The sequence below is a fragment of the Epinephelus moara genome, chromosome 3 (genome assembly GCF_006386435.1).
Source record: "Epinephelus moara isolate mb chromosome 3, YSFRI_EMoa_1.0, whole genome shotgun sequence".
NCBI classification, from domain to species: domain Eukaryota; kingdom Metazoa; phylum Chordata; class Actinopteri; order Perciformes; family Serranidae; genus Epinephelus; species Epinephelus moara.
In genome coordinates this window covers 6,892,820-6,904,874 of record NC_065508.1, presented here as the reverse complement: position 1 = coordinate 6,904,874, position 12,055 = coordinate 6,892,820, and positions in this window count along the sequence as shown.

Here is a 12,055-nt window from a genome sequence, read left to right as displayed (position 1 = left end):
TAGGGTCAGGAAAAGATCATGTTGTGGGTTAAAATGAAAAAGAAAGTGACAAACACATAAGCTGTGAGCCTGCTTCGCCTCAAGCCTTTCCCAGCTGACCCAGAGCCGGTCGCGGCACACCATCAAGGTAGAAATACACCCGCCGGGAGCCTTTCAGCACCGTGGACAGTCGGACTAATGGGATGTCGGACCGATGGGCTGTTGAACCAATGACATGGACCCTATGTGTCAGCCCTGTGATAGTCTGGTGACCTGTCCAGGGCGTACCCCACCTCTTACCCAGTGTCATCTTGGATAGGCTCCAGCTCCCCTGCGACCCCTGACAGGATAAGCGATTACGGAAAATGAATGAACATACTAGTGTTAAATATTGTAGCATAACGCACATATTTTATTATTTTTGCATACTTCTTACGTGCAAGGTGCACACAAACCCACATTCCACAGCCTGTCTGTGGGCCGCGGCAGTGGAAATGTTCAGACCCACATTATTGACAAATGCATATCAGATCTATTCATAAAACCAACAGCTCCCCTCGCGATGCAGAGACCATCTCAGACTGCTGTAGGCATACCCTGAGTGGCAAATCAATCACGCCTAAATGGTGCAAATATGAATCGATCCTCCAGGGGCTCATATAGACGACAGCCCGTGCATGGCATTACAAGAGGAACATGGTGTGCATTTTACCCACAGCTACACCCACGGCTGAACAAACTGAGTTTGAGACCAGCATGGCGGGACTGAGCGGCTACAGTAGTCATCATCATCTCTGCCATCATTTGCTCAGGAGTGTTTGTACTTGCAGTAATACGTCAGAAACATAATATCTTCTCCCCTCAACCTTAGAGGCACTCAGGCATGTGTCAGCACTAAAAGGTCTCTCTCACATAGCTGCTCCCTCAGAGACAGAAACACCAGGAGATAGAGCCATAACTCTTCTTTATGTTCTTTTTTCTCCAGCTCACCACAGCAAGTATTGATGTGATTCACACACACATACACGTCTGCATCAATTACAGTAGAGGGGACTCCATGCTTCACACCTATTCTGAACTGGAACACTTAACGTTTACTGTTCATGAAAGTGATGCAGATATATATTTTAATGTTTTAAACACTATATCTGAGATGGGACTCACTGCAACAAGAAGTGATATGCTTCACACAACACTAGTGCCAGACAAAATTTTTGCTATCAGACTTATCGATCACTTACGTTTTTAAAATCCTTGCTTTACCTGGCAATGGCAACTATGCTATGGTTAAGATAGGAAAAGGTTGTGGTTATTGTAAAAAAATAAAAAAAATAAAAAAGCACAGCAGAGGGGATACCCACATAATAATATTTTTTTTTGCCCTGTATGCAGCCTTCTTTTTGTGCATGGATGGCCTAAATAAATTGACATTTTTTGCACTGATCTCAGCCTGTGAACCTTTTTTTGTGGCTGTCCAGCCCAGGTGCATTGGTGTGCGGGTATCTCCTCTACCGTCCTTTCTTGGTTGTCCATTGTACCGACGCACCCAAGATAAACTTCAGTTTCTGTACGCTATATTTAGAATACTTTGTCATCAGACAGCCCTTTCCTTTGGCACTATATGTTCTCAACCATAGAGCGTAATTCCACGGTAAATGGTATTTTAAATGGTAAATGGTATGGTTCCCCCATCCAGTACAATGCTTAGCTTCTGTGCCGGTACTCCTGCTGCTTCTCCAAACTTGGGGCATGCCAACTGTCATCTAGATCCCGGTCTGACTCAAAAGTCGAGACTTGCGGCATCAGAGAACACTGAAAAAAGTCCTTTAACGTTGGCACAACGTTATAGTTTAACGATGCCCAGCGGCGTCTGGGCGAAACACAGCGGCACAAGGACAAAAGTTAAGGTGGCGAAAGTCCTTGTGGGGTGGGTCTCAAACCAAACCCTGTTCTTTCCTTAAACTAACCACATGCTTTTGTTGCCTAAACACAACCATGTGTTTGTTGTTGAAGGAAAACAAACATTTTGCGGTGCTGTACCAACATAGTGCGTTTATTTCCTGTAAAAATGGAAGTGTAATGCCGGAATTCCACTGGATGCATGTCTGTTGTGGAAAGGCTGCGCTGGTTATCCGCTGCATGGTCCGCCGTCCGTCAACACCCACCGGCTGCATTTGCTGTGCGGAGCGGTGCAGCTCCGTCGGACAGCGGGAGTCACGAGGACCCACGAGATCTTGTGAATTCACGCAAAATCATGCAATATAACAGGATGTAGTTTCTATTAACCAGAACCACAAAACCAGAGGAGTAGTCGGAAGACATGTCGGTGCACCTCCATGATTAACATCTCCTCGTCCATGGTGTCAACAGGGTGAAATGACGTCTGAAAACCTCTGACCTGCTGACTTCAGGCCTGCCTCCACCCAGTAGGACGTTTTCAAGGTGTAGTGCAGGGAAATATGATCCCCCATGAACATTGTGTATTTTATTTTGAAAATTAACTGGATGTTTTATTTTGTTTCTGTGCACGACTTCCTGCCCCGCACGATCTGCTCTGTGCTGAATTGCTGCGTTGTGCTCCAGCGTCTGGCAAAAATAGAAGTCCTGCGTATCTGTTGTGGAGGGCTCCGGAGCGCTGCAGCTGAGACGTAGCCGGAACGCAGCACAGCCGCAGCCGATGGAAGCACACACATTGACTAGAATTTAAACGTATCGGCTCCGCTGCCATTCCGGAGCGCAGACGCAACCAACACGCATCTGGTGGAATTTGGGGGTAAGAAGACAATGCATGTAACAGGCAGAACTTGACACAGTGTCCCACAACATCAACAACCAATGCACCCAGGGTACCTTGCACGTTGTATGTGGACGTGGAAAGTCCATGACCAAAATGTTAATATGGGACGAGGTCGGAGTGAGAATGTGTTGTCATCTACTGTAGTTTCTATAGATTAGTCCCTCATACAACCCCACTTCAAAAGATCTGTGCTATCCCCCAAGTTAAAACTGCCCACACTCAACAAGACATCATTGTGGTTTGTCTTATGGCGATTAATTGTACTGTATGTAACCAGTGACTGATTCTAAACAATCAAAATACACTGTTTGTAACCTGGTATCCTCATATTCGCTAACATTTTCTGCCATGTTTACTCAAGTCCCAGTTGGACTGTGACTGGGAGTTCAGAGATGCACAAAATTAACTCTTCCACCATTCTTCACTACATCAAAATTGAAACTGCTATAATGTCAGCCTCCTGCCAAGACCTGAATCCCATGGGACACTCTTTGTGGAGGTCAACACATTTGGGGTCAAAGGTCAATTTAGTTGGGCTTTTGCCAAGCAGCTTGGTGGAAAATCAGTGTAGCGTGTGTTGCTATGGATCAGGCAGCTGCAGGAGAAAGGCGAGCATCTTTGTCTTAAGCCCCAACTTAAAAGGGACTTTTACCCCACGCTGCTTTGGTGTATGAAAATGAAAAATGAAAGAAAAATTTCTCACGTGAAATGTATTTTTCTATTTTCACTCAAACACAAACAAGAAGTCACACATTACTGACCACTTAGTGTGCACCCACATACTGTACGCCAGCACCAATGATGCAAATGTACCCACTCAAATAAATGTGCACACAAATTGGCCCAAACACACACGTGCACTTACACAAAGACATAAATAACAGTTACCTCATCCTGTACTTTATTGAATAGAGCTGTCAAAGAAACCTGAACTGTATCAGCTGCAGTGCTGTTGTTCAACGAAACGACCTGCCACTGGAGAGAGAGAGAGACAGTGCAGACAAAATGTTGCGCTAGCTTCTCTTTGTAGCCTCCAGCCAACGAGGCTTCTTATGGACAAACCAGAGCTTTGATTTGTTATGCAGCCTCTCTTTCTCACTCTCACACACACACACACATTCTCAGTGTGCACGCAATGGCACACACAGAGAAATTCATGCGTGCACCCACATACGTGGAAACACACACAGGCCATTGCAAAGAACTACATTTCTCATTTTTGGTCCCACACATACACACGCGGACAAAACACACACACACACACCTTGTATTATGGTCTTTGTTTCCTCCTCCTGCCCAACTCCAATTTGATGGCAGCGCGGCCGCCAGGTTCCCCAGATGACCATTGAGATAGAGCTAACAGATGAAAGCAGCAGTAAGACGCTGGCGGTAATGGTGCTACAGCTCCGGCTTACAGCCCATATTTCTCCCTGATGGCTCTGCTGCCCTGCCTCCCTCTGACACCTGCAGGAGTGAGCTGCTTGGAGGAGTTGTTAGTATTAGAGAGGTAGGGACACATACAGAGAAACAGGAGCTGGCACTGTATATAACATGCACACATACTTACAAAGACGTATATATATAAGTTTAATAAGTCAATGCACTTTCAGTTCATGCAGTTTCACAATTTTACTATCGATGTGAAGCAAGCAGGCAGCTGTGCATGTACTGCAGGAAGTGGTGAGGTGCAAACAAGGCCAAATATGAGTTTGCAAAACTTGAAAAATGAAGTTATGCTAATGCCAGACTGTGCAAATGGCAGAGCAAAGAAAAAAGACATATTGCTGTTTGTTTTGGTTCCTGATGGGACTGTACAAAAATGTGATTACGTTCAAGTGACAAAGCCCTCTAGTGGCCATAAGAATTATGACTCTTGTCCAAATGCAACAAAGGATGGAATCGAGTAAGGCTGTAATGCAGCCTCTCTCTCTGTCTCTCTCTCTGTCTCTGTCTCTGTCTCTGTCATGTCCCTATGACTGTATTCCACTGGTAAGCCAAGTGCAACTGCTCTGCACTCATATGGCACTTACTGCTGATACTGGGGCATTGTCAGCCCTGTTATCATTGTTAGCGCTGTTTCAACCCGTTCTTATTCCCAGGTTGTCAAATACCAACACTTTGTCACAACCCTCGGCGTCTCATAGCAACACACAGGGCACCTGTTAGTGCATCTATGTGACACATAGCTGAAACACATTGTAACACCTGGTTAATGTTGTGAAATGGTCTTGATCAGTTTTAGGCAACAATACTACTTGGTTAGGTTTAGAAAAAAAAAAGTGTTTTAGATTAAAATAAGTACATTTGTTATGTAATGTAACGTGACATGAACACATCAAGAGAGTAACTGTATGTAAATTACGTAACATTACATTTAAACAATAATGACCCTTGGTTTCACGCGGGACCATAGCTGTGATCTCTTGGATTAAGGCCAAATTACACCAGCAGAGAACGTTGCACTTCAAAAAATACACCCCTATCATTTTCAATGCACAACCCCATATCAGCGGCGGTGACACGCACATCAGTGCTCCTGGATGTGCCGCCCCCTGGCACTTAACGCCACCGTCCTAACCTCCAAATTCCACCAGATGCGTGTTGGTTGCGTCTGCGCTCCAGCACAGCAGCGGAGCTGATCCGTTTCAATTCTAGTCAATGTGTGTGCTTCCACCGGCTGTGGCTGTGCTGCGTTCGGGCTACGTCACAGCTGCGGCGCTCCGGAGCCCTCCGCAACAGATACGCAGGACTTCTATTTTTGCCAGACGCCGGAGCGCAACGCAGCAATTCAGCACGGAGCAGATCGTGCGGGGCAGGAAGTCGTGCACAGAAACACAATAAAACATCTGGTTAATTTTCAAAATAAAATACACAGTGTTCACAGCGGATCATATTTCCCTGCACTACACACTGAAAACGTCATAATGGGCGGAGGCAGGCCTGAAGTCAACAGGTCAGACGTTTTCAGACGTCATTTCACCCTGTTGACACCATGGACGAGGAGATATTAATCATGGAGGTGCACCAAGATGTCTTCCGGCGGAGCTGCACCGCTCCGCACAGCAAACGCAATTCCATCAGAATTAAATGCATTTTCCCCCCACTCACTCTCTGCCTTTACATATACCAGCTCCTGCAGCAGCTCTTCTTCTCTGCTCCTATGGCAGCTTGACTCCTCTCCCTACCATGGATGTATAAAGAGAACTTGCTGTTGCTGTGTCTCACGTGTGACAAATACTGGGTGAGGAGAGACCCATTCTTGAGGTTGAGAAATATCCCGAGCTAAGCAACCGACAATCCCATCATTATGAAGTCAATGGCCAAAAAGATATTGCCTGTCGAGTCAGGTGAGAAATCAAGCTTAATGAGGGGCTGTCCACACATGATTTTAAGCTAATGCAGAGGTGGAAGCGGTACAGATATTTCAGTTAAAGTAGTAATAACTTTGCGTGCTCATCTGTTGACGGGCTGCAGCGTAACGTGTCGCATACAGCTCTTTCAACCATAGTGGATCAGAGAATGGTTTGTTTTTGCAATTGTGATTTGTAACTCTTCTAAAGGACACTGACAAATGATGTCATCCTGCTGATAGAGCTGTAAGATCAGAGAACTCTTCAATGCGTTAACTCAGGAAGGAGATTACAGAATGTATTTTGTCATTTAATTTGGGGGACTTGCTGCTCTTGCACACTGGTAAGCAGAAGACTTTAATCATTCACTGACTGTGACTGACTTGCAGTTTGATATTAATGACACACTTTTTGGCGAAGCCTTGGCACAGTTTCATTATACATGCCATTTGGTAATGCTAATGTCACTTCTGATGTGTAATTTAGTGGCTCTGTGGAAAGTACTGAGTTCAAAAAAGGAGTTCACCATCTGAAATTCCTTATTGGGTTTTAGTTATTAATGCCACAAGGATTTGTGCCAACTCAATATTGTACTATGCTGAGATTATATCTCTTAGTTAAGAGGAGAGTCACAAGGAAATAATAATGCTCCTGCACTTTTAGAATAGTGAAACATATGATTCAGCCTCTCCACCCAACCCAACAACATACAGTCCCTGAAGCAGCCTAAAATGCTTCAGCTGCTGACTGGCTCTCAGAGTGATGTGAGCCTGCAAGCCTGAATATGCACCTCAAATACTTTTATGGATCACCCAGACAGCTTTTGCTGTAACAAATCTCAAACACAGGACTTATCTAAGGTGAGTTATGATCTCTTCCGTCTCTCTCTGTCACTATGCATCACCAGGTGCCACTTTTGTTTTCAGGCGTTTCTTTCTCTTACCAACTAGTTCTGTGTATTTTATTCCCAGTTTGCAAATGGTCACATGAACATAAATGTGTGTATTCGCCTTTTTTCCCGTGGGTAACATTGTAATATCAGGTGTGAACTGGTGTGAACAAAAACATCTCGGCTGTAACAAGGATTAGTCTTAATACATCTGGATACAGCTTCTGTCAGCTTTTTCAAATTAACATATGTGCTTACAAGGTTTTTGCTTTGATAAGAGGAGACAGAGGAAATGTGCATATGGTATTTTTGTACAAAATGATACTTATAAATATTCTTGCCAGGTTTTACCTTAGGACATAAGGTTAAATTTGTCTTTTTTCAGGGTTATGCTCCCTCTCTTTCTTTTTTCATGCCCATACAGCATTAGATGCTTCTCTTTTATGTGGAAAGAGAGAGAGAAGTTCCATCTTTCAATGCACTGTTACTGAGTTGAGCCACACACATTATCCTCTTTGGGCATTTTTGATGTGTACAGCCTGCTTTTAACCCAGAAAGGCTGTAAATCCTCGTGTGTAATTTTCTCTTTTTTTCCTGTGGTTTTCAGGTTGTTTCTCTGAGCTGAAAACCAGCTAGTTGACAAGGTGTGAAAAGGGTGTCACTGTCTTTTTGCAAGATTTCAAATTTGGAGCAAGTTTACAATCCTTGCTTTACCCATTAATGCTCGGCTAGGCAGTTTAATTTTGGTGTCACTGGGCAAAAATCTCATAATAGACTCTATTTCCAAGAGAACTGAAAGAAAATAGACTTCTGCACTTCTTCTTGGCTCTGTTTTCGGGGTTTAGAAAATGTAACCTGTGATGGAAGACTCTAGCCAATCACAGGGAGTTCCCATTGGCTGCAAATGCACGTGCACGTCACTGCGGTGAAAGCCTAATTCAATGGTGGAGAATCCTGCAGAGAAATTTGCTATTCCAGCATTGGCAGCAACTGCCTAAAAGAGAGTCTGACAATAAATGAAATAATACATTTGTCAATATTGGCGAAGGGTTTTAGAGATGAAGATAAAATTTTGCTAGTTTGCCAAGGCTCATAGCTGCAGCATTGAGTTCATGTTTATGTAGCTAACGAGTCCTCCTTCTAACTCCTCGTTGCTACAGACCACCTCGCCGGAAGGAGGGCTGGCAGCAGCTCCAGAGAGAGAAGCCCAGTCAGTGGCTGCAGCAACCCAGATCCAGCCAGTGCAAACCCCAGCTGCGGGGGATCGGACAGCCCCAGCACCCTGCCTGACCAGCTGATAGGTTAGACCCGGCGCTGCTGCTGGCCACCAGGCCACTATGACCCCCGGAGCTGAAGGCCTTTGCACTGGCTGAATTCAAACTGCTACAGCCACCAAGTAAAGTCTCCCGAGCTGCTGCCATCTCTCCTCCAGCAGTCCGGGAGGAGTCCACAGGCGCAGTGGCGAATCTTAGCTTGCTAATTCTTCTCTCTCTCTTCTCTCTCTCTCTTTTTCTCAGTCTATGTAGTCACTATGACATTCACTGCACTGCCCTTTGCCTTTTTGCTAAAACCAGAATAATCAGTTGGGCTTTTATGCTTCACCATCATCACAGGAATCAAACATGACTCAAAACTGATTCTACTTTCATGTCATTCACTGCTATTTTTGGATTGGTTACTAGAGTATGATTAGAGGAACAGAGGCTATGACTAATTATATTGCTAGTGGAAAAAGCAATAATATCGCTGCTAGAAATCACCACCCAGCACTGACTGATAAAATGGCTTTCCCAGTGAGATATATTTTCAAAAAAGGCACCACAGTCCTCATGGACAGCTGCATTACCAGCGTCACTATAACATCATGAGTCCCAGTGGCGTCTGACTGCGTTTCTGTCATTTAGCAGCGTAATTCCCAGACAGGGACGATCTGCCTGAGGGGATTTGGCACATGAAAAAAAAAAAGTCAGATCATAATCCCAGACAGCGAGGGCAGAGCACGGCAGAGAATGAAAACACAAATAATAGACGTACAAAGCTAAACCTAACCACCCTCAACCCCGGTGTGTCAGATCATAAAACAAATGTATTTTTCAGGTAACGGTTTTGGAAGGCACAAACAAACGATGCTCTGCCATTAAAGGCTGCCAGAAAGAAAAATGTTGCTATAAGTTATTGTGAAAGGCAGTGGTGGATCTTTCTATAGGCAACAGGGAGGGTGCCAATACCCCTTATAAGCTTATAGATGCTTAAATGTGAGCTTCTGTGTGCACAGTTGTGGCTTGTCTTTGCACTTCTGCATGAATTTCTTCCAGCTTATCACACACACACACAAAAAATATCTGCAACCTCTGTAAATATTTGATTCCTTGTAAATGCAATTGTTGGATTAAAGTATTTAAAATGTGCCTGCAAAGCTGCATAAGTTCTGTACTTTCAAGCTTCTTGTGTTTTCACTTTCATTTATAAAGAGCACTTTGTATCGTTTCATATTGTCACTGATGCAACCCACAAATTACCCGATAAGGCCTTTTTTATTAAGTGAAGCAACTTGAAATGTAAACCTACACCCAGCAGATGAAAAGCTGACTGTCCCCAGTGGCCTCGCAGTCTGTCAGTCGGTGGCTTCTTTGGGTTTGTGTCAGATCAAGATCAGGCCTAATGAGCTCTGACCAGAACACACAGCGCGCTGCTGACTAGTTCAAATGAGCAAAATACTCTGGTATAAACGCCTGATATTTCTATGTGTGAGCTATGATCCCTTAATTATTCCGCATATTAAATCTGCCTCATTCATAATGGCAGAATGTAGCAAACAGGGAGGAGAGAGGCCATGGGAGGGTTTACATGCCTTACGATAACTAATTTGTGGCTTGCACAGAGGGTTGTGTCTTTGAAAATTAGGAAGTCAGTAGGGGGAAAAAAAATTGGACTAATGATCAATGCAGTAAGAGAGTTATGAAAGAGTAAACGAATAATCCCTGCCACAGGCTAAAACAAACAGGGATTAAAATGAAGAAAGTGCGAGGCCAAAAGTCAACAGGGCCCAGTAGGCTCATAGAGGATCAAAAGTTCAGTTGGATAATTAGAGACCAGCCCATGCAGAGCCGTGAAGAAATCAATATAATGCTAAATCAATTCTCAAACTGATGGGCGAGTGGTTTTGCATGCTTTGGAGTTTTTCTGCTTCCTGTTTTTGTCTCAGTCTCATTGTTTAGGGAGCTTATTTGATGGATGGTGAGTGAAGCTAAAAGCTGATCCTCTGTTCCTGAAATGATGATGGCTTTATATGTTTAAATATATATACTATATGGATACAGTACCTTATTCACTGTACTGAAGAGATCAGAGGGATCATGGTCAGCTCAAAGCACCAGGCTTAAAGCCAGGTGCTCCAGCTGCAGCCATTCACAGGCTTCAACATTGGCATTAAAGCTTTTGACAACTGAAATGAGATCATTATACATCCCTTAGATGTTGCAAAGACACATTAAAACCCTTAAAGGGGAACTTTTGTCTAAATGAGTGATACGCTGTTCAATATGTGACATTTCTCCAGTACGAAGCTAGGGCTGACCTGCCTGCAGCCCATGAGTGCGCGCACCAGGCAAAGTCTGGCTCTGAAATCTCACGTCTCGTGAGATTTGAGTTGTTGCAGGAAGTTACCGCTGGAGTGACCTTACAAACTTTGGAGTAGTCATGGCTGAATTTTTACCCAATTTTGACCAACTGGATCTGGATGAGCCATTTGAATTTGATGAGCGCCCGTTTTTATTTGAACACGGAGTACACGGATGCAGAGCTCATTGAAATTGAAGAGCGGACGAGGAGAGAGAGGGAGCAGCAACAGGCAGAGGAACATGTCCAAATTAGGACATTAACAGAAAAGTCGATTTGTCGATGTGTCAACGTCAGTGGCACAAGTCGACACCCCCCAGGAGGAGTCGACAAGTCGTATGTTTTTTCCCTCTCTCTCTCTGTGTGTGCTTGTGTACGGGATGCAATCACTGCCTCTGATTACACTGATACTTTATCCTTGACGGCGTACTATCAGCGGAGCGGACTCCGCGAGGAATGTCCGCAGTCATTCGGGCTTTCATAGTCGAGCGCACTTCCGCGTTGTAGTTTCCTGTAAAAATGTCCGTGAAAAATCCCCGCAATGTGAAAAATACATGCCGAGCAGTCACTGGTGTGCGGAGCGCAGTCCGTGCGGTTGTAAAATCTGAGATTTGCGCACACAGGGCTTGCGGACGTCCGCTTTGAGTCCGCGCGGACCTCCGCAGAGTCGGTTCCGCGTACGTTCCGCCCAAGTATGTTCGGGCCTTGACAGACACACATCACATGTGTGGAGATACTTCACTTTCCTCCACGTGTCAATGTGATGATGTCATCAAATGACTTGTCGACTCGACTCGACTTTATTGACAGATAAATCGACCTGAAAAAAATCTAAGTCGTTAATGCCCTAGTCTGAATCCAGCTAAAGGTAAACACAGACGTTCATTTCTCCTTTCTGTTATGTTGTCAGATAATTACACTAACAATCTGAGCCTATCTGTGTGGAAAAAATGCACTTTTAGTGGACGTATTTTGACGTTGTTTGACGCTGTCTGAGTGCCCTATTATTTAATATAGCGCGCACTCACAGGCTGCAGGCAGGTCAGCCCAAGCTTAGTACTGGAGAAATGTCACATATTGAACATCCTATCACTCATTTAGACAAAAGGAGATCGGAAAATAGGGCCCAGGGTGAAAAAAACAATAGTTCCCCTTTAAAGCCAGGTGCTCCAGCTGCAGCCATGCACAGGCTTCAACACTGGCATTAAAGCTTCTGAGAACTGACAGAAGTTCATGACACATCCCTTACACCGCGTTCCAAATTATTATGCAAATGATATTTTTCTCTGATTTTCCTAAATAGTCGATGCAAATGACAGTCAGCATAATTTTCAAGTCATCAGCTGTTAAAGTTTAATTCAAATGTTATTGAACAAACCTCCCAATGAAAACAGTATTTTTTTCAAAAATAAAAAACTTAAA